At 45.6% G+C, this 26583-nt stretch overlaps 1 long non-coding RNA gene across 1 annotated transcript; it reads right to left on the reverse strand.

The window, feature by feature from the left end:
* Positions 1 to 7932: 7932 nt before the first annotated feature.
* LOC143976039 (uncharacterized) lies at positions 7933 to 26351 on the reverse strand. The gene is made up of 2 exons (XR_013272466.1): positions 26252 to 26351; positions 7933 to 8269 (listed from the first exon to the last, which is right to left on the reverse strand). It is a non-coding gene; the product is annotated as an uncharacterized LOC143976039 (long non-coding RNA).
* Positions 26352 to 26583: the final 232 nt, after the last annotated feature.

Raw genomic sequence — 26583 nt, forward strand, 5'->3', positions numbered from 1 at the left:
TATGGATCATGGATGGATGGAGGATGCAAGCATCATGGGATGCATGGTGGCATGGCGCCTGGCGGCAGCTCTATGGGCTTTGGGACAGGTTCAGCCTGGGCTGGCTGTAATAGGAAGAGGCACCACAGGACACAGAACAGAAGCAGCAGGTACACCGTACACAGACAACACAGCAGAGTGGGTGCCAGTGAGAAACAGGTGTCACTGGTGGAATAAGGAAAAACTGTTGCTTTCTCTCTTAATGAGATTGTATATGAAATGTCATTTTAAAATGTGTGTGAGTGTATATGTATTATATATTGACTGATCTGCTAAAATGTCCCCCCCCCCCCCCGAGTCTGTATTTTATGGGCGCTGCTGAGTCTCTATTGGATCATGGGCGCTGGTGATATGGTATTTGACGGGCGCTGGTGAAGCGGCATTGATGGGCGCTGATCTGTCTGTATTTGGTGGGCGCTGGTGAGTCTGTATTTGATGGGCGCTGGTGACATGGTATTTGACGGGTGCTGGTTAAGTGGCATTGATGGGCGCTGGTGAGTCTGTATTTGATGTGTGCTGGTGAAGTGGCATTGGTGGGCGCTGGTGAGTCTGTATTTCATTGGCGCCGGTAATATGGTATTTGACGGGCGCTGGTGAGTCTGTATTTGATGGACGCTGGTAAAGTGGCATTGATGGGCACTGGTGAGTCTGTATTTGATGGACGCTGGTAAAGTGGCATTGATGGGTGCTGGTGAGTCTGTATTTGATGGGCACAAAAATTAGTTTTTAATTATATGATCCAAAACCTGGTTTGGGGCAAAACTAACATTTAGCTGGTCTAGCAAAGTGTTGCATGCAAAATAGTAGCGGTCATTAAAAAGGTGGGGATTACATGAGCAGGGCAAAGGGGGTGGAGTCAAGGGTGGAGCCAAGGGGGGGCAGCAAAATGAGGTTTCGCCTAGGCTGTCAAAAATCCTTGCACCAGCCCTGCCTGGACCCCAGGGTATTTGACAATGAATCGCTGCACGACCAAGTTTAAGAAGTGTGCCATGCTTGGCACGTGTGTAATTTTGCCCTGTTTCCGATGTGCTAAGCAGATTGGCACCGTTGTCACACACCACTTTACCAACTGTCAAATTGAGCGGTGTTAGCCACTGATCTGCCTGTGAACGCAAAGCTGAAAGGAGTGCAGGGCCAGTGTGGCTCTTGGCTTCCAGGCCCAACAGACGCAGCACAGCATGGCAACGTCTCACCTGGCATGTCGAAAAGGTTCTGGGGATCTTGGGCGGCGCAGCGGAAGAGACACTAGCAGCGGAAAAGGGGAAGTCAGCCGAGGAGGAGAGGGAGGAGGAGGAGAAGAAGATCCAGGCCTGCATGCAATCCGTGGCGGTAAAACCAAATCTACACGGGTGCCATGGGTTACATGCTTGACGGCCGTCAGAAGGTTCACCCAGTGGGAAGTAAAAGTTATATACCTTCCCTGTCCGTGTTTGCTAGATCACTTGTCCGTGGTCAGATGTATCTTGGCACCGACACTATGTGCCAGAGATATACATTCACTTGCCGCTGAACATGACCATGTAGCTCTGGGATGCCCTTCTGTGAGAAATACTTCCTTCCTGGGACCTTCCATTGTGGTGTTCCAATAGCCACAAATTTTCAAAAGGCCTCCGAGTCCACCAGTTTATATGGCATTAGTTAGCGGGCTAACAGTTCTGACAAGCCAGCGGTCAACCGTTGGGCAAGAGGGTAATCCGGCGTCATCTTTTTTTATGTTCGAACATTTGCCTGCCTTTTTCCAGAAAAACGTGAGGACGGCATGATGGAAGGTGGAGTGGAGGACAATTGTGAGGAGAGAGGAGAAGGAGAAGTAGAAGACGAGGCTGGACGGTGAGAGCCTGGAGTGTGGCTTTGTGGGTTCCATTGCTCCCACTGGGCTCGGAATGGCAGCTCATGTGCCTTCTTAAGGCGGTCGTCCCTAGATGAGTGTTGGGCTTACCGCAAGTTATGCATTGACTGCAAAGACTGCAGATGGCAACACTATTGTCAGCAGCGGACACGTTAAAAAAAGCCCACACTGTGGAGCAATGTGCCGGTGTCCTGGGAGTGCCAGATGTGACCGTACATGGTTGATGCCTCGCTCCTGATACATTAGCAGTCTGGTTTGTCCCTCCTGTGCAATCTAAGTTCCGCCTGCTTCTGCTCCCTATCTGCTGGTCCATATCTCCCTCTGAACTCCCCTCCTCTTCCTTTCTTCACTAGACACGTTATCATCGACGTCACCTTCCCCACTGCTATAATTGGAGATCTCGGAGTAGGCAGCAACACTGGGGATCAACCTCATTGGGCCGATCTGGGTACTGTTGTCAGACTGCTGAGTGGCGGTTGTTGCTACCTCTTCCTGATCCAATGCCAAGAATGGCTGCGCATCAGCAATGTCTTGTGATGGATCGGAAAACAATTCCTGTGATTCAAGCGGAGGGTATATGGTGTTGGTGGTGTTGGTGGTAGTGTCTTTGGGGGTGCACACAACAGAGAGTGAAGAGGGTGCAGATCGAGAGGATGAGGAGGGTGCAGAAGAGTAAGGCTGAGTGAGCCACTCAACCAAGTCTGGTGCGTCCTTTTACGTAATCAAACGCACCTTCTGCAATTTGCCACTTTGGCTCAAGCCTGTTGCTCCTGCCCTACCCCTACCACCCCTGTGGAAGGGCCTGCCTCTTCATCTGCCTGTCATTTTTTAAATGACCCTGTGACAAAAGTCTCTAGAGAAGTGCAGTATATGTGGAAGAAGGTATATAACACCCCGCTTCAATCTGTCGTTTTGGGGGGCCACTGGCCTATTACACCAGTTATAATACGTTTTTCTAATTGCGTTTGTCACTCTTTGCAGTATCACTGCAGAACCACTCAGCAGTCACCATGCTGCACAGTGGAAACGTACCATACTATGCTTTCTATATTTGAAAGTGTTTTATACGTGTATTACACCCCTATATACTGCACACCAAATAGTACACCTATACCAGTCCTTAAAAGGACCTTTGTGGACCTAATAGTAGCTAGCAGCTAGTGAATTGCAGACTGTCCCTGCTCCAAACACCAAACTGTCCCTACACTGAGAAAGGACAGCTGCAGAATCGGTCAGCAACACTACATGCAGTGCACTATAATATGCTTTCTATATTTGAAAGTATATTATATGTGTATTACAACACTATATACTGTACACCTATATCAGTCCTTAAAAGGACCTTTGTGGACCGAATAGTAGCTAGTGAATTGCAGACTGTCCCTGCTCCAAACACCAAACTGTCCCTCCCTACACTGAGAAATGACAGCTGCAGAATCGGTCAGTACTGCATGCAGTGCACTATAATATGCTTTCTATATTTGAAAGAAAGTATATTCTAAGTGTATTACAACCCTATATACTGTACACCTATACCAGTCCTTAAAGGGACTTTTGTGGACCTAATAGTAATAGCTAGTGATTAGACTGACTGTCCCTGCTCCACACAGCGTCCTTTCCCTACACTGAAAAGACAGAATGTAAAATGGCCACCAGATCAGGTCTATTTAAAAGGTAGGGGGTATGTCCATGTGCTGAAATGTCTCAATTGGCTGTCCTGTACCCCATGATGGATGTGTCATGGGTCAAAGTTCTTCACAATGTAAACTAATATGTCCGCCGCAAAACGCGAACGAGCAAAGTTCGCCGCGAACCAACCGCCGGGCTAACCGCAAAGCCATCCCTAATTGGGAGTAGCAGCAGATGACATATGTCCCGAGGCTGTGATCTTACAACAGCCTGCGTTTTTTGCCAGACCACACCAAACCCAGGCCATCACCCTCAACACTTCCTTCCATGCTGCCGTGATGGGTTGGGTGGCCATGGTGTTGGTGGTGTTGCTGGAGGTGGTGGAGGAGTAAGGTCCAACTCACACAGGTGGGTTTGAGTTGTCAGTTCACCCCTCATTACCTTGTTTAGGACCTGCAGAATTATTTCCTCACAGATCGTGTGTTGGCCCTCCATGTGTTTGAGCTTGCTTGCTGACACAGCCAAAGGCCTCATGGCCACCAGGGGTCGTGTTAAGTGCCGCAGTAGCCTGGCAAAGGAAAATAGCCACTGACTCCTCCAGGTTCCTTGCCTTCATGGTCCTTTTGGTTGGAGGGCTTAGGGAAGGAACCTGGGATCCTGTCAGGTTGCTTGGCATGGCCACCTCCTGGCTGAGACTTTCCTGTGTATGAAAATGGTACGTAGTTTTAGTTTTTTGGTCATCGCACACAATTTTGAGCTCATGACTATTGCAGTTTGAAGGCTACCAAATAGAAAAGACTATCCTAACCCCAGGATTTTTCATTCTTGTCCCAATCATTTTTGGCTACTACTGTCTATTGCTATGTAAACCACTTTGTTAAATCTGAAATTAGTGATCAATAATGTCTAGTTAGCATCATTCAAATTTTGACAAGAAATATGTTCAACAATGCTATACCTGGGTCAAGATGGGCTCCTCCACATCTTCCTGGGAGGAAGGCCCAGGTTGGACTTCAGGAGCCTCAGCTGATGTGGAAGGAAGTGTAGATAGTAATGGCCTGGTGTCAAACTAGATGTGACCAGAACTGTGTGACTGCGACAGAGTGAACCAGACATAAATAGGTGAAAGTAAGTTTATTAAAGTCAATGCATATAAATATGAACACACCACCTATACAAACTGAGTGAACAAACCAAACAGTGATGATTAACTAACCAGCATATGTAGCAAAAGGGAATACCAGAATCGTAGTCAAGCCAGGCCAGAGTCATAAACAGGAGGTCAGCAGATGGGGGACAAGGAGAAAGGGATCAGGTTGCAGGACAAAGGTTCCAGGGATGCATGAATAGAGGGGTACAACAGGTTCAGGAGGCGGGATGCAGGAATCAAGGTTTCAGGATCAGGTAACAGATAAACAGGCTGCAGTTCAGGGCACAAGGACAATACCAGGGCAAGGTGTGAGCACTTGCCGGGTATTTATATAATGGCTGCTGTCAGTCATGTGATGCCTGATTGCAGGAGGTAATACCTGCTCCACACTGCCAGGATCCCTCCACTGATGGATGCCAGTACTGCGGCCCAAAGATGACAATTCCAGCAGGGAAAAGCTCTTTTGACAGCTCCAAACTGCCAGGGAGACATCTGCTGGTGTATCTCAGTACTGCACGTCAAATGATTGATATTACCAGCGGAGGGAACATTTCCTGACAGTACCCCCCCATAAAGAGCAACCTCCGGACGCTCTAAATAGCGGTTGCTGGAGAAAGTCCATGGCGTCATGCCGGACCATGGACAGTCACATTAGGTTGAGCAATAAGTACATCAAGCTGAATAGCAGGCACAGGAACCTCCAGCTGAGTAGCAGGCACATTGAGCTGGGCGGCAGGCACATTGAACTGAGCAGCTGGCACAGGCACATCAAGCTGGGCAGCAGGCACATCAGGCTGGGAAATGGGCAACCCACCTTCAGAAGAGGAAACTGGCTCTGGCCCTCCGGGCCTGAACGCTGGCTCTGGCCCTCCAGGCCTGAACGCTGGCTCTCCGGGCTGGGGCTTATTGCAGCATGTCAGACCATGCTGAAAGTATAGGTTGTACAAACTGTAGTTTTAAGTCTCCCTGTCTAACAAAAGACTGAGCAGACACAATGCAATCACCTGTGGGGAACAGGCTGAGTAGTGTTCACAAAAATCAGCAGGATCATCTTCAAAAAGCCATACTAAGGATACAACCTGATTCATATTAAAAGGAGGAGTGAAATCCTCATGGCCATCTGGAATACAGGGCAGGGCCAGCTCAGTACAGATGTTGATCAAAGGCTGCACCTCCCCAAACAATATAGAACCTTGAGCAACCAGGGAGTGAGCCAAATGGATAGCTGTAAACAACTGGTCACTAGACCATCCTTTCAAAGCCTGGTGGCAATAATCACCACTTTCAGATGCCAGCAGAGAAAAATAAATAACCTCATCAGCATCCATGTTTGCAACCAAACTGAAGCAAAATGGTTCCCCTGTGCAGCCACTTCCAGGGATGGACCTGGTATTCTGTCATAAACATGATGTGACCAGAACTGTGCAACTGCGACAGAGTGAACCAGACATAAATAGGTGAAAGTAAGTTTATTAAAGTCAATGCATATAAATGTGAACACCACCTATACAAACCAAGTGAACAAACCAAACAGTGATGATAAACTAACCAGCATATGTAGCAAAAAGGAGTACCAGAATCGTAGTCAAGCCAGGCCAGGGTCATAAACAGGAGGTCAGCAGATGGGGGGGGGGATCAGGAATAGACAGGCTCAGGTACAACAGGTTCAGGAGGCAGGATGCAGGAATCAAGGTTTCAGGATCAGGTAACAGATAAACAGGCTGCATGTCAGGGCACAAGGACAATACCAGGGCAAGGTGTCTGTGCACTTTATACTATGGCTGCTATCAGTCATGTGACGCCTGATTGCAGAAGGTAATACCTGCTCCACACTGCCAGGATCCCTCCACTGGTGGACGCCAGTACTGCAGCCCAAAGCGGACAATTCCAGCAGGGAAAAGCTCTTCGGACAGCTCCAAACTGCCAGGAGACACCTGCTGGTGGATCTCAGTACTGCACGCAAAATGATCAATATTACCAGTGGAGGGAACCTTTCCTGACACCTGGGTTCCATCTGGTCTGACAAAAAAAAAAAAAAAAAGCAGTCTGTCATACTACCACAGCCTGTGTACATATACGTCATCTGCTGCTGCTCTGGATCTCTAGGAATCCTGGACCTTCTTGCGCTCCCTATTATATGTGCTCCTCAGGCTACCAATTTTGGCCTTCAAATAGTTGATGTACACCGGCTTCACTAATTCCAATAGTTTATCCAGTGCTGCCTTCCTCTTTTGCTTGTTCAAATAGTCCCTGTTTTGGACTTGCCAGAGACAATTCTGCTCCCTGTACATGTCTAGGAATTTGGGCAGGAAGTCCGGGTCAGCAAATTTATCCACCATTTTAGCTGCAAGACGCAACACAAGACAAACCTTAATCTTGTCCCAATATAGGCCCCAATCTATAAGCAGTATAGGCCACTAACAACTGATGCCCCAAGTTACAATTGTACCTTTGTTTGCACGATCGGCACTTATGATCCTCCGTCCTCCACTCACAGATCGTGCGTACGACGTCCGCATGTTAGCCTTTATATACACTGCGCATGCGTCAAACGCCACCCCATTTTTCTTTCTAGTGTATTCCCCACCTCTTCTCTTTCCAGGCAGTGGGAGAGCACACAGCAGAGACACAGCAGGTGTGTGCTGTTATCAGCAATGACAAGGAAAGCCCAGAGCAAGGCAGTTCCAGATCCAGGAGGAGATATAAGGCCTCAAATATGTTATTTGAAGAGATGGTGGACATCTTGAAGAGGGCAGACTATGATGGGAAGTATGGACCGTACAGAAACCCAAATTTGAGAAAGGCCAAGCTCATGACTAAAGTTGGGATTAGTTTGCACAGGACTTTTGGGGTACGACGATCCAAAGAGCAACTGAGGCAATGCTCCTTGGATCGTTGTGAAATAGACGTATAGTACTAATAATAGTAATAATACTTGATTTCAAGCATGCGTGAAGTTTTGTGCATGGACTTGTGTACACACGATCAGACTTTCCGGCAACAAATATTTGTTGGCAGAAAGTCCAACAGCAAATGTGCGATGGAGCATACACATGGTTGGACTTTCCGGCAACAAGCTTACATCCAACATTTCCCGTCGGAAAATCCAACCGTGTGTAAGCGTTACGGTTATACTGTAATGTTATTTTGTTCTATTGTTAACCATCATTTGCTTAGCAGGTATGCCATTCAGCTGCAGCACAGGTTTATTTATCTTGACAGCAACAGCGTTTGTGTCAGAAACCATGAACCAGACAGACAGAAGTACAATTAAATCACACTTGTTTATTAATACAAAATAAAAAGGTAAATAGAGTAAGTGTAGTCAAAGCATAGCCAGAGTCCAGTAACCGGATCGAGTAGTCAGCCAGGCCAGAGTTCAGTAACCAAATCGGGTAATCAGCCAGGCCAGCAGTCAGGGATCCCAGTAGAGGAACAGCAAGCAGGATAAGGAGCCAGAAAGGATGTCAGCAAGCCAGTCTTTAAACAGGAACGCAGGAGATGGTTTCTTGTTAGGTGACCAAGGCGAAGGCAGAGATGAAGTGAGCTGGACAGCTTTAAGTAGGCAGGTCAGACTAGCAGGATCAGGAACAGCTGGGTAACTGTGGAGAGAGTTGAGAGATGGCAATTAGCCGACAGCTGAGCAGCCAGCCCAGAAAAGGAAGGGCTAAGCCAGCCCTGACAGTTTGCTCCCACAATACGTAGAGCTGTGACTCCAGGTGGTGATTTCACCACCACAGTTAAAAAAAAAAAAAAAAAAAGAAGGAGCATATATGCAGAAGCATGGGGGCAGAAGTGTAGGAGCAATTTGCTCCTAACATTAGGGGCAGATTGCCCCCCATGCTTTGGCATATATTTTTTAGGCACAGATTGCAATGTTTTATTTTTACTATGTTTTATTGTATTTGTATTTTCATGTAAAAGCAATCCTAGCGTCTAATTCGCCTCTAGACTGCTTGCAGTTGGAGGGAACTCCCCCCCCCTCCCCCACCATTTTCCATGGTTTTCTCGGGCTCTGTCCCAACAGGGAACCCGAGAATGCGGTAGTTCCACCAGCTGACTATAGAGTTAATCAGGGACCAGAATGGCTCCAATCATCTCTATGGCCCTGAGATAAAACAAACAAAAAAAAAGAACAGTTTAAAAATAATAAAAAAAGCAAAATAAATAATAAAAACAAAACAAAAACAAAAGCACCCCTGTCCCCCCATGCTCACACGCAAGCGTCGGTCTGGTGTCATATGTAAACAGAAATTGCACCATGCATGTGAGGTATTACCTCAAAAGTCAGATCGAGGGCAGCAATTTTAGCAATAGACCTCTGTAAATCTAAAATGGTAACCTGCAAAGGTTTTTAAAAATGTATGTAGTTTGTCCCCGCTGCACATTTGTGCGCAATTTTAAAGCATGTCATGTTTGGTATCCATGTACTCGGCATCAGATCATCTTTTTTTATATCAAACATTTGGGCAATATAGTGCGTTTTAGTGTATTAAATTTTTTTTAAAAAAGTGTTTTTTCCCAAAAAATTGCTGCGCAAATACTGTGTGAAAAAAAAAAAATTGCAACAACCACCATTTTGATCTGTAGGGACTTTGCTTTAAATATATAATGTTTGAAGGTTCAAAGTAAGTCTTGTAAAAAAAATGTTTTTCATATAAACAAAAAGTGTCAGAAAGGGCTTTGTCTTCAAGTGGTTAGAAGAGTGGGTGATGTGTGACATAAGCTTCTAAATGTTGTACATAAAATGCGAGGACAGTTCAAACACCCCCAAAATTACCCCTTTTTGGAGAGTACACACCCAAGCTATTTGCTGATAAGCATTTTGAATCCATGGGATATTTTATATTTTGCCAAGTTTCAGGAAATTACACTTTTTTTTTGCACAAAGTTGTCAATAAATGATCTATTGCTCAAATATGCCATGGGCTTATATGAAATTAAACCCCAAAATACATACTGCTGCTTCTCACGAGTACAGGGATACCACATGAGAGACTTTCTGGGAGCCTAGCCATGTACAGGACGCCGAAAACCAAGCACCACCTTCAGACATTCTAAAGGCGTAAAATGGTGATTTCACTCCCTCACAGTTCACAGTTTTGGAGGCCATGAAATGAGAAGGTAGCGCAACCCCCCCCCCCCCCCCAAATGACCCCATTTTGGAAAGAAGACACTTCAAGCTATTTACTGAGGCATGTTGAGTCCATGTGACTAGACAAACAGTTTAAAAATGGGGGGGGAGAGAATTTTTTTTTAAAAAGTTGATGAATATAAAATAAAAAAAATGTATATAAAATATATATATTGATAATAAAATTGGTACTACTCAATATCATAAATAAAATTATATGTAAACATCATAATCAGAGTACTTTGCAGGCAGTTGTCCGCTGTAAGACCGCATTGGATGGCAAACGTCACTGTCTTCTGTGGGGTCACCTTTTAAGTGGTCACTTTCTGTTCACGATTATGGAGCCTTGGGTGGTTGGGAATCAACCAGACCCCACAGATGCCCTTGACCAGGGCTCAAGGCTGAATTGTCTGGAGAGTACTGAAAGTTAACAGGTCCCGCAGGGCATTCTGGACTGTCCACCTGCACTGTACTGGTCCCCTGGTCGCAACAGCAGCTCCACTAGGGCAGAATCCTAAGCCAAGTGCCTATGTCTGTTCAGTACCATGGTCAGGGACTCTGATCCTTGGTGGGGATTACCGCAGTGAACTTGGTAAAGTGATGACCATCAGGAAGTCCACTGTAACCAGCTCAAAGGGTTTGAAGGTGGTGATGACCATGGGTTTAGCCTTCTCAGGAGGGGCTTTATGTACAGAACAGGAAGCCCTTTGTCATGGACAAAAATAGTACCTTTTGACCAGGGCCTCAGTATGGTTGAGTCTGAAGTGTTCACTCATCACCTGCAGTAAGTGGCAGATCTGAAGAATGTGCAACTGGGAGACAGTGGGGTTGATTTACTAATGGAAAATCCACTGTGCACTACAAGTGCACTTGGAAGTGCAGTCGCTGTAGATCTGAGGGGAAGATCTGAAATGAGGGGAAGTTCTGCTAATTTCTATCATGCGATCATGTATAATGTAAAGCGAAACTGCGCTACTCAAACAAACCACCCTGTGAGCAGCAGCTCAAATCGTTATACTATGACACTCGGAACTCTATATAATAAGGGGCTGCGCTAAATACAATGAAAAAAAAATTTTTGGGCAAAAAAATCATAAACCAAACCACATACAACAAATATTGTATACTACCACCCACACGTGTACAAACTCATAATGTGAATAAATCAATAAATATATAATAAATTAATTATATAAGCAAGATAAATAAATGAATTAAATAAATTATATATATATATATATATATATATATATATATATATATATATATATATATATATATATATATATATATATATATATATAAAATTCATAAACCAAACCACATACAGCAAGTATTGTATACTACCACCCACACGTGTACAAACTCATAATGTGAATAAATGAATAAATCAAATATACAATATCTCATTAATGTGAATAAGTTAATTATATAAGCAAGAAAAATAGATGAATAAATGAATAAATTCATATATACAATGTGAACCAAATACACTAAATTAAGGAATTTATAGTCCATATTCAGTGTACAAGCCATAATGGACAAAAAATGAAATAGTCCAAGCAAATCCCAAAAGATTTAGCATGCAAAGGCTCATATGAAGTCCAGTGTTAAGTGAAGAATAACACCAACAGGAATGCGTGTTGAAAAAAGTCCAAAGAAGCACTGCCACCAATAAATATTTCTGGCCGCTTACCAGAGCACAAGATCTCAGGTTTAGATGAGATCAGAAATCGCATATGTAAGTGGTCAAGGCAAACCGTCACAGGAAACCAAACAGGAACCTCTCTCTCCGAGTACTCCGGATGTTCAAACCATAATGACTCAATCCATATGTAAAACAAGGGGACACTCACATAGCATAAAACTCTTTACATTTTATTTTATAAAAAAGTATCAAGTAAACTCACATGTCCAACCAATGCAAAAAGCAGTTAGCAAAATTTGAGCCGGCCGGCCCTCGGCTGCCGCCCGTAATTCTGGGTCTGGCGTAGAACGCGGTGACGTCAGCACGCCGTTCCTCCCTACGCATTTCATCACTATACGGACGTAATCACGGGATGTAATCATGTGCATGCTGTGTTTTTTTATTTTCCATGCATGTCCCCCTCAGACCTACAGTGACTGCACTTCCAAGTGCACTTATAGTGCACAGTGGATTTGCCTTTAGTAAATAAACCCCAGTGATTTGCAATATGCCCACCTGTTCAGTAGGAATGTGTGCCTGATGATAAAGCACATTGCTCTGTGTCTTGAGCCAATCCCATTATATCAGGATCCCTCTTGCTGTGTTGGGCAGTCTGTGGCATTCTCAGAACGATGGCTTGTGCCGATGTGACAGGAAGCATTGCACCTGCATGAGATCAGGGTCTTTCTGTTGGATTATGGACCACTCTTCTGTGGGTTCCACCTGGGGGCTGCTGTCCTCTCTTTGAGGGAACAGGAGGAGGCTGATGCAGGTAAGATGGGGGCTATTTATGTCCTGTTTAGTATCTACTGTATATCCTCTTCTGGACGTTCTACAGGATATCGAGAAAGAGCATCCGCAAGTCCGTTAAGTTTCCCCAGCTATAGCGAATCTTGTATTTGAACCATGCCAGTCAGATGACCAACCTCTGTTCCAAAGCCCCCAGTTTGGTTGTCTCGAGGTAGGCAAGGGGGTTATCTGAGAAAACCTTTATTTCTTCCCCAGTGAGGTATTCTGTGAACTTCTTGGTGATGTCCCACTCCAGGGCCAGCAACTCCAGCTTGAAGGAGCTATAGTCATGTGGATTTCTCTTGGTGGGCTCAGGCTACTGCTCGCTTAGGTGATTACGCATTCACACCCATCTTGCTCTTGGGCCAGGACAGACCCTGTAAGCTTCCATTGGTACACACTGAAAAGGGTTTCAAGGAATCCACAGATGCCAGTAGAGGTGCCAATGTCAGCTTTTTTTGAGAGCCTCAAAAGCTTGCTGCTGTGGTTCTTGCAACTGGGACTAGATTGAGGGTGAAAGCTCCCCTTTTTTCTAGGTGGAACTGGATGAGAGGAGCAGTGATTTGCGCAAATTTGCGCGTAATGAATTGCCAATAGTATCCCACCACCCCCAGGGAAAAGCGCAGCTCAGTAATAGTCTTTAGGGGTGCAAGTCTTGCACTGCCTGGTCTTTGGCCTGGTCCATGGGGGACCCCCCCTACTTCTGCTATATGCTTGCTCTAGATATTTGAGTTTCTGACGCATTAAGCGGCACTTACTGGGCTTGAATGGGTGAACACATGGTCGAGGTGTTGGACATGGTCCTCAAATGTTTTAGAGAAAATTATGATATCATCAACGTGGACTAGCAGTCTCGATATTGAAATCCCCCTAGCACCTCTCTATGAAGCCCTGGAATGTCCTGGAGGCATTGATCTGTCTGAAGGGCATGCGATTAAATAGTCCCAGGAGCATGATAAAGGCAGTCTGTTCACGGTCTTGGTCCCTCACTGAGACTTGCCAGTAGCCGCTTGCCAGATCAAGGGTAGAGAAAAACTTTGCTTGGCGCGGCCCCATAAGCAACTCCTCCATCCTGGAAAATAGGTAGGCATCCCAGTGGGTACAGGCATTTAGCTTGTGGTAATCTACACAGAATCGCAAACAGACATTTTTTTACACCAGGACAATATGAGAGGCCCACGGACTACGGCTCTCTTGAATTGCCCCCCCCCCCCATAGCATGTTTCAGATTAAGTCTTTGACCACCTGGCACAGGGCTGGGGGAATATGACCATAGCGCTCCTGAATGGGTGGAGCACCCCCTGTATGAACAAGGTGGTCAATGGCCTCTGTGCAGCTGTAGTTCTTAGGGCTAGTGGCAAAGACCAGTAGGTGTTTCTCCAGTAGTTGATGAAGTAGCCGTTGTTGGAGTAGAGGTTAGTCCTGGAAAGGAATGACCAGCTGTTCCAGCCATGATTTGTATTGTGGCTCATTCAAGAAGGTCATGGCCGCTTGTAATGGGGCGCAGATGGCTTCTGTGATGGGCCTTCGAGATGCAGTGACGGGTCACCACGTAGAGGTCTGCTATGGTTAGGGAGCGGGATTGTGGAGATCCCCAGCTTGATAAACTGAGCCAACACTCCCCCGATGTTAGGTCTTTGCAGAGCTCCACCGTTACCTTGGTTCCTTGCAGTTTCTTGTAAGCCCCAAAGGGCAAAGACAAACTATCTCTTGGAGGGGGTGCCAATTTTGTTTGGAGGAGCATATGGACAAGCCCCACTTGCACCAGCTGCTTCCTCCCTACCTTCTGGTGAGCCTCCTAGGCTCAGATCACATGGAGCCAGACAACTCGCAGACCACAGCCCAGAGTGTGCCAGCCTAAATGTTCAAACTTGGCTAGCAAGCAGGGTAAGTCTAATGCCCCATACACACGGTCAGATTTTCCAACAACAAAATGTTGGATGTGAGCTTGTTGGCTGAAAGTCTGACGTGTGTATGCTCCAACGAACATTTGTTGTCGGAATCTCTGAACAAATGTTGGCTAGCAGGTTCTCACATTTTCTGCTAATAAAACTTCAATGCACAAAAGTTCACGCATGCTCAGAATCGAGCAGAAAGAGCCGCACTGGCTATTGAACTTCTTTTCTCGGCTCGTCGTATGTCTTTTACGTCGCCACGTTCCCACGTTCGTAATTTTTGGCCAACATTTGTGTGACCGTGTGTTTGCAAGACAAGTTGGAGACAACAACCTTTGAACAAAATTCCATGGTTTTGATGTCAGAAAGTCTGATTGTGTGTACGGGGCATAAGTCTTTCAAGACGTTCATGCCCAGGACTATAGATACTGAGCGCATCGTGCTGTGAGTTACCATGACACCTACTCGTTCCACTACCTGCTCATCTATCTGTATCTTATCCCAGGTAACACCTTCCACCAGGATGGATGAGTCGTTGGCCACTTTAAGGCAAGCTCTGCTCAGTTCAGTGGGAGATCAGTGAACAGATCCTCTGCTGAATCCAGCAGAACGGGATGAATGTCAATTTTGTGCAGTCAGCCCACCTGTATTGAATCTATGGACTGCTGAAAGTAAACTGTCCGTACATCAGGCTACCTCTGATCCTTCACACTTAGGTCTGGAAAAACAAAGGGGTGCAGTCCCTTTTCATTTTTTCTCTGGCCCTGAACGGATTGGAGGGGGGTGGGTGTACAGGGACACAAGTCCACTTACATTATTATTATTATTATTATTATTATTATACAGGTTTTATATAGCGCCAACAGTTTGCTCAGTGCTTTACAACATGAGGGCAGACATTACAGTTACAATACAATTTGGTACAATAGGAATCAGAGGGCCCTGCTCGTTAGAGCTTACAATCTAAAAAGGAAGGGGCAATTGATACAAAAGGTAATATCTGTGGGGGATGAGCTGATGGAGGAAGTAAAACAGTGTTAGTTAGAAGCAGGATAGGCTTCTTTGAAGAGAAGGGTTTTCAGGGATCGTCTAAAGATGGATAGATTAGGGGACAGTCGGACAGATTGGGGTAGGGAGTTCCAAAGGATGGGAGAAGCTCTGGAGAAATCCTGGAGGCAAGCATGGGAGGAGGTGACAAGGGAGCTAGAGAGCAGGAGGTCTTGGGATGACCGAAGAGGGAGGCTTGGTTGGTATTTTGGGACTAGGTTAGTGATGTAACTAGGGCCAGAGTTATGGATGGCTTTGTAAATTATTGTTAGTACTTTGAATTTTATTCGTTGGCTGAGTGGAAGCCAGTGCAGGGATTGGCAGAGAGGGGTGGAGGACACTGAACGGCTGGTAAGGTGGATGAGTCTGGCAGTGGCATACATTATGGACTGGAGGGGGGATAGTCTATGTAAAGGTAATCCAACGAGGAGGGAGTTGCAGTAGTCGAGGCGAGAGATGACCAGGGAGTGAATTAGAAGCTTGGTGGTGTCTTTATGTAAATAGGGGTGTATTATGGAAATGTTGCAGAGGCTAAGGCGGCATGATTTAGACAGGACTTGTATGTGGGCCTGAAAGGACAGTTCGGAGTCTAAGGTTACCCCTAGCACCCTGGCATGTGGGGATAGACTGATAGATGTGCCATTGACCTTGACAGAGAAGTCAGGCAAAGGGGCACGTGGGGGAGGAAATATTAAGAGCTCGGTTTTAGATAGATTAAGTTTGAGGAAGTGGTGTGACATCCAGGCTGATATGTCTGTTAGTAGATCAGTGATGCGTGAGGAGATTGATGGGGTGAGCTGAGGGGTAGAGAGATAGATTTTGGGTGTCATCAGCATATACAGTGGTGTTCATTTGCATGTTTGTCACACTTAAGTGTTTCGGAACATCAAACCAATTTAAACAATAGTCAAGGACAACACAAAATGCAATTTGTAAATGAAGGTGTTTATTATTAAAGGTGAAAAAAAATCCAAACCATCATGACCCTGTGTGAAAAAGTGATTGCCCCCCTTGTTAAAACATACTATAACTGTGGTTGTCCACACCTGAGTTCAATTTCTCTAGCCACACCCAGGCCTGATTATTGCCACACCTGTTCACAATCAAGGCATCACTTAAATAGGAGCTGCTTGACACAGTAAGGTCCACCAGAAGATCCTTAAAAGCTACACATCATGCCGAGACCCAAAGAAATTCAGGAACAATTGAGAAAGAAAGTAATTGAGATCTATCAGTCTGGAAAGGGTTATAAAGCCATTTCCAAAGCTTTGGGAATCCAGCGAACCACAGTGAGAGCCATTATCCACAAATGGCGAAGACATGGAACAGTGGTGAACCTTCCCAGGAGTGGCCGGCCGCCCAAAATTACCCCAAGAGCGCAGCGACGACTCATCCAAGAGGTCACAAAAGACCCCACAACAACGTCCAAGGAACTGCAGGCCTCACTTGCCTCAGTTAAGGTCAGCGTTCATGCCTCCACCATCAGGAAAAGACTGGGCAAAAATGGCCTGCATGGCAGAGTTCCAAGGAGAAAACCACTGCTGAGCAAAAACAACATCAAAGCTCGTCTCAATTTCTCCACAACACATCTTGATGATCCCCAAGACTTTTGGGACAACATTCTGTGGACCGATGAGACAAAAGTGGAACTCTTTGCAAGGTGTGTGTCCAAGTATATCTGGCGTAGAAGGAACACTGCATTTCATAAAAAGAACATTATACCAACAGTAAAATATGGTGGTGGTAGTGTGATGGTCTGGGGCTGTTTTGCTGCTTCAGTACCTGGAAGACTTGCCGTGATAAAAGGAACTATGAATTCTGCTGTCTACCAAGAGATCCTGAAGGAGAATGTCCGACCATCTGTTCGTGTACTCAAGCTGAAACGAACTTGGGTTCTGCAGCAGGACAATGATCCTAAACACACCAGCAAGTCCACCACCGAATGGCTGAAGAAAAACAAAATGAAGACTTTGGAGTGGCCTAGCCAAAGTCCTGACCTGAATCCTATTGAGATGTTGTGGTATGACCTTAAAAAGGCCGTTCATGCTTGAAAACCCTCTAATGTAACTGAATTAGGACAATTCTGCAAAGATGAGTGGGCCAAAATTCCTCCAGGACGCTGTAAAAGCCTCATTGCACGTTATCGCAAACGCTTGGTTGAAGTTGTTGCTGCTAAGGGTGGCCCAACCAGTTATTAGGTTTAGGGGGCAATCACTTTTTCACACAGGGCCATGATGGTTTGGATTTTTTTTCACCTTTAATAATAAACACCTTCATTTACAAATTGCATTTTGTGTTTACTTGTGTTGTCCTTGACTATTGTTTAAATTGGTTTGATGTTCCGAAACACTTAAGTGTGACAAACATGCAAAGGAACAGGAAATGAGGAAGGGGGCAAACACTTTTTCACACCACTGTAAATGGTAGTGAAAGCCATGGGACGCTATCAGCTGACCCAGGGAGGACCTGTAGATTGAGAATAGTAGAGGTCCAAGGACAGAACCTTGGGGGACTCCAACGGAAAGGGGAGTTGGAGAAGAGGAAGTGGAGTTGTAAGTGACACTGAAGGTGCGATGAGATAGGTAAGATTCAAACCAAAAGAGAGTGCAGCCATGGAGACCAAGCAAATTGATATTTTTGAGGAGAAGGGGGTGGTCAACTGTATCAAAGGCAGCAGAAAGGTCCAAGAGTAAGAGTATAGAATAATGACCATTGGTTTTGGCTGTTAGTAAGTCGTTAGTGAGTTTTAGGAGGGCAGGTTCTGTGGAGTGCTGTGGGTGAAATCCAAACTGAAGAGGATCGAGAAGGTTATTTTCAATGAGGTGGTTGCTCAGTCGGTTGTAGACTAAACGTTCAAGAAGTTTGGAGGCAAAAGGGAGTAAAGAGATGGGTCTTAAGTTGTTAAGATTGGTGGGGGGTTTGAGGCCTTTTTTGGTATGGGAGTGACTAGTGCATGTTTTAGAGGGTTGGGAAAGATGCCAGTAGAGAGAGAGGTTGAAGATATGCGTTAAGGAGTGTAGGATTGAGTCAGATGGTGACCGTAGTATTTGAGAAGGAACAGGGTCCAGGGGGCAGGAGGTTAAGTGGGCATTAGAAAAAAGTTTAGTGACTTCCTCTATAGTAGCTGGGTCAAAAGAGGAAAGTATTGATTGTGCAGGAGGACAGGGAGTGTAAGCTGAGGGAGATGTCTGTAGAGCGGAGATCTTGAGAATCATCTCAATCTTATTTTTGAAGTGATAAGCAATCTCCAGGGCAGTGAGTAAGTTAGTGGGTGGGGGTAGTGGAGGACGAGGTAGAGTGGTAAAGGTAGAAAAGAGTTGACGGGAACTGCGCGAGAGGGTGTTAATGAGTGATAAAGTAGGTCTGTTTGGCAGCGTACAGGCAGGAATGGTATTTTTGGAGGGCAGATTTATATTGGCTGAAGTCTTGCTGTGACTTAGTTTTACGCCACAGATGCTCGAGAGCACGGCTATGTTTTTTGAGGCTTCTGGTATTGTCTGTCTGCCAGGGTTGTAGTGGTCGGGGCCTGATTCTGTGCGTAGTAAGGGGCAGCGAAGGTATTGTCTGTCTGCCAGGGTTGTAGTGGTCAGGGCCTAATTCTGTACGTAGTAAGGGGGGCGAAGGTATCCAGAAGTAGCCAAGTTGGGGCAGGACAAGGATGAGATTTTGTCGTAGAGAATCTGTAGCAGAAAAAAGAAGAGAAGGGTTAAGATGGCGAAGGTTTCTACGGGTAATAGTTTGGTAGTTGGAAGGTAAGGAGGAGGCAGACAAGGAGAGAGTGAAACTAATAGGTGGTGATCAGATAGAGGCTAAGGAATATTGGAGAGGGTGTACGGAGTGCATAGGTAGGAGAAGATGAGGTCAAGGCAGTTGCCAACAGAGTGCGTGGAAGCACTTGTCCATTGTTTTAGATCAAAAGAGGAGGTTAGGCTCCGCAGCTTAGAAGTAGCAGGAGTGTTAAGATTAACAGGGATGTTGAAGTCACCAAGAATGCGTGTTGGAATTTCTGAGGAGAGAAAGTAGGGTAGCCAGGCAGAGAAGTCGTCAAGGAAGTTTGATACCAGTCCAGGGGGCCGATAGATCACAGCAATTCTCAATGAAACCGGAGAAAATAAGCGAATACAGTGAGCTTCAAATGAAGAGAGGGACAGAGAGGGGAGTGGATAAAGAACCTGAAAAGTGCTTTGAGGGGATAGGGGGATTCCAACACCACCTCCTTTCCGTCCACTAGGCCTGGGAGAGTGAGTCCACAGGAGGCCACCATAGGAGAGAGAAGCAGGAGAAGGAAGGTCAGATTCTTGAATCCAGGTCTCAGTAATTGCAAGTAGGTTCAGGGAGTTAGTGATAAATAGGTCATGGACGGTGATGAGATTGTTACAAACAGAGCGGGCATTCCAAAGGGCACAGGAGAAGGGGAGGCTGGCTCTAGGTTTAAGAGGAATAGAAATGAGATTGTGTGGATTGCGGCTGCTAGCAGAGGATGGGTTGTGCCGGGTATGTTGGCCGAAGGTAAATGATTGTGGTCCAGGATTTGGGGAAATGTCTCCAGAAGTTAGGAGAAGAAGGGTGAGAGGTGATATGGGAGTGTGACTTATGTGGGGGGACATGTCCCAGTGGCCTGCAGGTTTTATTGGTATATGGATTTAGAGTTAGCAGGAGCTGATGAGTGCAGTAATAAGGTGAAGACAGGAGTGAGGGTGATATATGTAAGCTGTGGGGGGGGGGGGGGGGGAGAAGGTGGGTGAAGGAGTGAGAATTTAAGCAGAGAGGATGCAACTGTGAGAAGGAAAAATAGAGAGTGCATGATACAGAGTGGTGAGATTGAGAGAAAGCATGAATAAGAGAAGAAAAAGTTTGGAGAATCAGGTCACCTGTAGTCTCAATCTCACCAAGAAGTGAGATTAGTTTGCCTTTAGAACTGCATGGAGCTTGAAAAACTTGTAAGCAGATGCGATCAGAAAACCTATGTGAAAGGGGCCTTACAGACTGGATTGCCAGGTGAAAATAGAGGAAAAAGTGAATAAAACTACAGTGAGGGGAAAAAAGAATTTGATCCCCACTGATTTTGTACGTTTGTCCACTGACAAAGAAATGATCAGTCTATAATTTTAATGGTAGTTTTTTTTTTTTTAACAGTGAGAAACAGAACAAAAAAATCCAGAAAAACATTTCAAAAACGTTATAAATGTATTTGCATTTTAATGAGTGAAATAAGTATTTGACCCCTTCACGAAACATGACTTAGTACTTGGTGGTCAGACATAGTTGGCCACCAGGTTTGCACACATCTCAAGATGGATTTTGTCCCACCCCCTCCTTGGAGACCCTCTCCAAGTCATTTGGGTTTCAAGGCTGATATTTGGCAACTCAAACCTTCAGCTCCCGCCACATATTTTATATGGGATTAAGGTCTGGAAACTGGCTAGGCCACTCCAGGACCTTTATTTGCTTCTTGAGACACTCCTTTGTTGCCTTGGCCATTTGTTTTGGGTCATTGTCATGCTGGAAGCCCCATCCACGACCCATTTTCAATGCCCTGGCTGAGGGAAGGAGATTCTCACTCATGATTTGATGGTACATGGCCCTGTCCATTGTCCCTTTGATGCAGTGAAGTTGTCTTGTCCCCTTAACAGAAAAACACTCGAAAGCATAATGTTTCCACCTCCATGTTTGACGGTGGGGATGGTGTTCTTGGGGTCATAGGCAGCATTCCTTCTAGCAAACTTCAGATGGGCCTGTACATGTGCTTTCTTGAGCTTGGGGACCTTGCGGGTGCTGCAGGATTTCAGTCCTTCATGGTGTAGTGTGTTACCAATTGTTTTCTTGGTAACTATGGTCCCAGTTGCCCTAAGATCATTGACAAGATTCTGCTGCATAGTTCTAAGCTGATTCCTGACCGTTTGCATGATCATTGAAACTCCATAGTGAGATTTTGCATGGAGCACCAGACCAAGGGAGATTGACAGTTATTTTGCGTTTCTTCCATTTGCGAATAATTGTTGTCACCCTCTAACCAAGCTGCTTGGCGATGGCCCATTCCATCCTTGTGTAGGTCTACATCCTTGTCCCTGACTTCCTTGGTCAGCTCTTTGGTCTTGGCCATGGTGGAGAGATTGGAATCTGATTGCTTCTCTGGACAGGTGCCTTACACTAGTAACAAGCTGAGATTACCAACACAAGAGTGCTCCTAATCGCAGCTCATTGCCTGTATAGAAGACACCTGGGAACCAGAAATCTTGTTGATTGATAGGGGATGAAATACTTATTTCACTCATTAAGCACTTCAATACAGGGCACTTCCCCCCTTCCTGCCCAGGCCAGTTTTTCTGATTTCAGCACTATCACATTTTGAATGACAATTGTGTAGTCATGTGACGCTGTACCCAAACAACATTTTTATCATTTTTTTCCTACAAATAGAGATTTCTTTTTATGGTAGTCGAGCACCACTGTGGTTTTTATTGTTTGAGCTACAAATTAAAAAAGAACGGAAATTTTGAAAAAAAAGTAGTTTTTTTTTTTGTTTCTGTTACAGAACTTCGTAAATAATCACTTTTTCTCCTTCATTGATGAGCCTACACTGACTGGCACTGATGCGACAGTACGGATTGTCACTGATGAGGCACTTATATGCAGCACTGATAGGCAACACTGGCATTCATAGGTGGCACTGGAGGGCACATATAGGCAGCACTGATAGGCAGCACTGATCAGGAGGTAGTGGCAGGCATCACTGATGGGCACAGAGTGCCATCCTTAATGGGCACTGATTGGCATCCCTGGTGGGCTCTAGTGGGCTTACCTGGTGGCCATGGGTGGACAACCCTGATGGGTCTGCACTGATAATCAATGCGCTGAATGTCAGCGCAGCCCCCCCCCCCCCCCCCCCCCAACACTAGAGCAGACGATCAGCTCTCCTCTACTCACACCTGTCAGTGCGAGTAGAGAAAAAGCCAATACACAGCTCTTCCTGTTTACACTGATCAGCTGTGATTGGACACAGCTGATCACATGGTAAAGAGCCTACCTCATTGGCTCTTCACCTAGATTGGAGATGCAGTGTGTCAGACACCACACATCACCTCACGCTACGCGCCCCCGATCGTGGCTTATCCTGCTGGACGTCTTATGATGCCCAGTCAGGATAACAGAACCACTTTCCAAGTAATCATTTTGCTATATGTTGGGCGTGGAGTCGTTAAACTGCAAAACAAATTTTACTTATTTTTTAAATGAATATTTCTGAATATTTTTATTGTTATTCTGTCTCTCACTTTTAAAAAAATAAACCTACCAGTAAAATTATAGACGGATAATTTCTGTCAGTGGGCAAATGTACAAAATCAGCAGGGGATCAAATACTTTTTTCCCTCACTGTATGTCACCACATCTAAGAGTTAGTAAGCTGCTATATATTCCATTTTAGTTTTTGGGTTTATTACTGCTATACCTAACTTATAAATCTAATATTCCCATCATTGGAAAAGAAATGGATGTATCTATTGATGCATGTGCAGCCACCATAAAAAATTGTACAATCAGATTGTAATGTGTGCTAATGGCCCAGGACCGTTTTTAAGGCAGGGCAAAAGGGGAAGCTGCATTGGGCCCCATCATTGTTGCAGGGCCTAAAGCAGCTGCTTCATACTTGTCAACTAACCCAGTTTAAATTCCCTTGTCCCTTGAAGTTTTAGTCCTGTGCTGTGTCCCGATATCTCAGTGTAAAGTTCTGTTGCTGCTGCCCAGCTCTGCCCTACTTCCATGTACAGATGACTCACCTGCAGACCCTGTGTTTACATGTAAATAACCTGCATTGATATGTAAACAGAGGCTGCATTAATATGTAAATAGTCGTGGACTGCGGCATTGAGATGTAAATAGAGGCGACATTCATATGTATATCATGTCCCCCTGAGGTCATATCTACCATTACTTCTGCTGAGTGCTGCCCACTGGGGAAAGGATGCTCGAAAGTCCTGCCTACAACTATAGTCATTAAGCCTAACATCAGCCTGTTCTGCAAAGGTAAGCAAATTGGAGGTGGAACCCTTCTTCAATATAACATGGTGCCACAGGACCCTGAATTTTGGTGCATGTGAATACACACATCTCAGCCAATGCATGAGGGTGTCATTAACAATTAATGGCACTGCTGTGTACTTGCTAAAGGGCAGCATGTTTTTGTGGCACCATAAAAGCGATTTTGCATGTATTCCCCAACACACAAATGTGAATGCAGGCTAAATGTTTTGGTTACATTAGTGGGCACTGTAAATATTCTCATTACATTGGGGCTTTCATTCACACTAGTGTAGATCCCTCTTTACATTGGTTGTTACTGTGAATGCTCCTATTACACTAAGGCTATTTCCGAAATGTCTTTCCTATTTCCCATTTGTCTTACTGTCACTCTGATGTACCAATAAAACTACGCTACAAGGACTACAGTGTTGCTGGCTCTTCTTACTACTGTTGCATTGGAGTGTGTTGGGACACATTAAGCCTTGGCACCTGTGAGTATGGATTGAGTTGTCCCTGCAGAGAGCGCTGTTACCTTTCTTCTTTTCCAGTAACCTCTAGCAACCAATCAGTGAGCAGTATTGATGTACAGTAATCTCTAGCAACCAATCAACAAGCAGAAGGCATGTGCTGTAACCTCTAGAAAATAAAATAGTAAGCCATAATGTGTGCTGTAACCTCTAGAAAATAAAATAGTAAGCCATAATGTGTGTTGTAACCTCTAGCCAGTCAGTGAGTAGTAATGATACACTGTAACCTCTAGCAGCCAGCCAGTCAGTGAGTGGGAATGCTACACTGTAACCTCTAGCCGCCAGTCAGTGAGTGGGAATGATACACTAACCTCTAGCCGCCAGTCAGTGAGTGGGAATGATACACTGTATCCTCTAGCCGCCAGTCAGTGAGTGGGAATGATACACTGTAACCTCTAGCAGCCAGTCAGTGAGTGGGAATGATACACTGTAACCTCTAGCAGCCAGTCAGTGAGTGGGAATGATACACTGTAACCTCTAGCATCCAGTCAGTGAGTGGGAATGATACACTGTAACCTCTAGCATCCAGTCAGTGAGTGGGAATGATACACTGTAACCTCTAGCAGCCAGCCAGTGAGTGGGAATGATACACTGTAACCTCTAGCAGCCAGTCAGTGAGTGGGAATGATACACTGTAACCTCCAGCAGCCAGTGAGTGGGAATGATACACTGTAACCTCTAGCAGCCAGTCAGTGAGTGGGAATGATACACTGTAACCTCTAGCAGCCAGTCAGTGAGTGGGAATGATACACTGTAACCTCTAGCAGCCAGTCAGTGAGTGGGAATGATACACTGTAACCTCTAGCAGCCAGTCAGTGAGTGGGAATGATACACTGTAACCTCTAGCAGCCAGTCAGTGAGTGGGAATGATACAATGTAACCTCTAGCAGCCAGTCAGTGAGTGGGAATGATACAATGTAACCTCTAGCAGCCAGTCAGTGAGTGGGAATGATACACTGTAACCTCTAGCAGCCAGTCAGTGAGTGGGAATGATACACTGTAACCTCTAGCAGCCAGTCAGTGAGTGGGAATGATACACTGTAACCTCTAGCAGCCAGTCAGTGAGTGGGAATGATACACTGTAACCTCTAGCAGCCAGTCAGTGAGTGGGAATGATACAATGTAACCTCTAGCAGCCAGTCAGTGAGTGGGAATGATACACTGTAACCTCTAGCAGCCAGTCAGTGAGTGGGAATGATACACTGTAACCTCTAGCAGCCAGTCAGTGAGTGGGAATGATACACTGTAACCTCTAGCAGCCAGTCAGTGAGTGGGAATGATACACTGTAACCTCTAGCAGCCAGTCAGTGAGTGGGAATGATACAATGTAACCTCTAGCAGCCAGTCAGTGAGTGGGAATGATACACTAACCTCTAGCAGCCAGTCAGTGAGTGGGAATGATACACTAACCTCTAGCCGCCAGTCAGTGAGTGGGAATGATACACTGTAACCTCTAGCCGCCAGTCAGTGAGTGGGAATGATACACTGTAACCTCTAGCAGCCAGTCAGTGAGTGGGAATGATACAATGTAACCTCTAGCAGCCAGTCAGTGAGTGGGAATGATACACTGTAACCTCTAGCAGCCAGTCAGTGAGTGGGAATGATACACTGTAACCTCTAGCAGCCAGTCAGTGAGTGGGAATGATACACTGTAACCTCTAGCAGCCAGTCAGTGAGTGGGAATGATACACTGTAACCTCTAGCAGCCAGTCAGTGAGTGAGAATGATACAATGTAACCTCTAGCAGTCAGTCAGTGAGTGGGAATGATACACTGTAACCTCTAGCAGCCAGTCAGTGAGTGGGAATGATACACTGTAACCTCTAGCAGCCAGTCAGTGAGTGGGAATGATACACTGTAACCTCTAGCAGCCAGTCAGTGAGTGGGAATGATACAATGTAACCTCTAGCAGCCAGTCAGTGAGTGGGAATGATACACTGTAACCTCTAGCAGCCAGTCAGTGAGTGGGAATGATACAATGTAACCTCTGGCAAACAAAAACAATCGCTGTCTGATTTGATTCCGCAAACAGATTTTGCATCTAGCTGCTATTTCTTGTCTGTCTCAGAGCATGTGGAGAGCAACGTTGCATGGGTGTGGAGGCACAAATATATGTTTGCCCAGGGACCAGTCAATATTAAAGGCAGCCCTGGCAGCCATAATGGTGTAAATTACAATATACAGTGAGAAATGGGGTAAAGTTGCCTAAGTTTGGTAGATGATGTAAACGGAAGATTTCATAGAATAGAACCTATTAGAAAAGCTGTTAGTAACAACATGTGCCAAACCCCGCACTCCCTAAGAAGTAACATTACTAATGCACCCACGGGATTAGTCTCAACCTAAAATCTAGGCCAAGCAAATCGGTGATGCTGCTGCTGATCGTCCCCCTCTCGGCCCTCCGTATACAACGAGCACTGTGACCGCTAGCTCTCCAGACCACCCCCTCAGGGCCCCGCCCACGCTTCCACCACGCCCACTAACCTCCGGCGCCGCCTGTGTAATTCTTGTTATCGATACACTGTATCTTCCCCGCCCCTTATATGCCTTTCCCTCAGCGTCACGCCCATTTTTCTATCCTCCAATTCCGGACTGCAATTCATTTTCTCGCAGCGTTGTTACTCCGCCTCCCATAACGTATTTTTTTCCTATCAGCAAATCTGTGTAATATGACAGTCGTGGTAGGTTCTTTCTGATTGGCTTCTTTGTCCCACCCTAATATCCATGAGCCCAACCTGCAGTCATAGGGAGCATCTCGGCAATGCGCTCCTCTCGCCTGGATTGGACGCGCACATCATCCACCGCCCACCTTGTTG

Source organism: Lithobates pipiens, unplaced genomic scaffold (assembly GCF_037356315.1).
Source record: "Lithobates pipiens isolate NorthernLeopardFrog02 unplaced genomic scaffold, aLitPip1_a1.2 Scaffold_13, whole genome shotgun sequence".
In the NCBI taxonomy this organism is placed as follows: domain Eukaryota; kingdom Metazoa; phylum Chordata; class Amphibia; order Anura; family Ranidae; genus Lithobates; species Lithobates pipiens.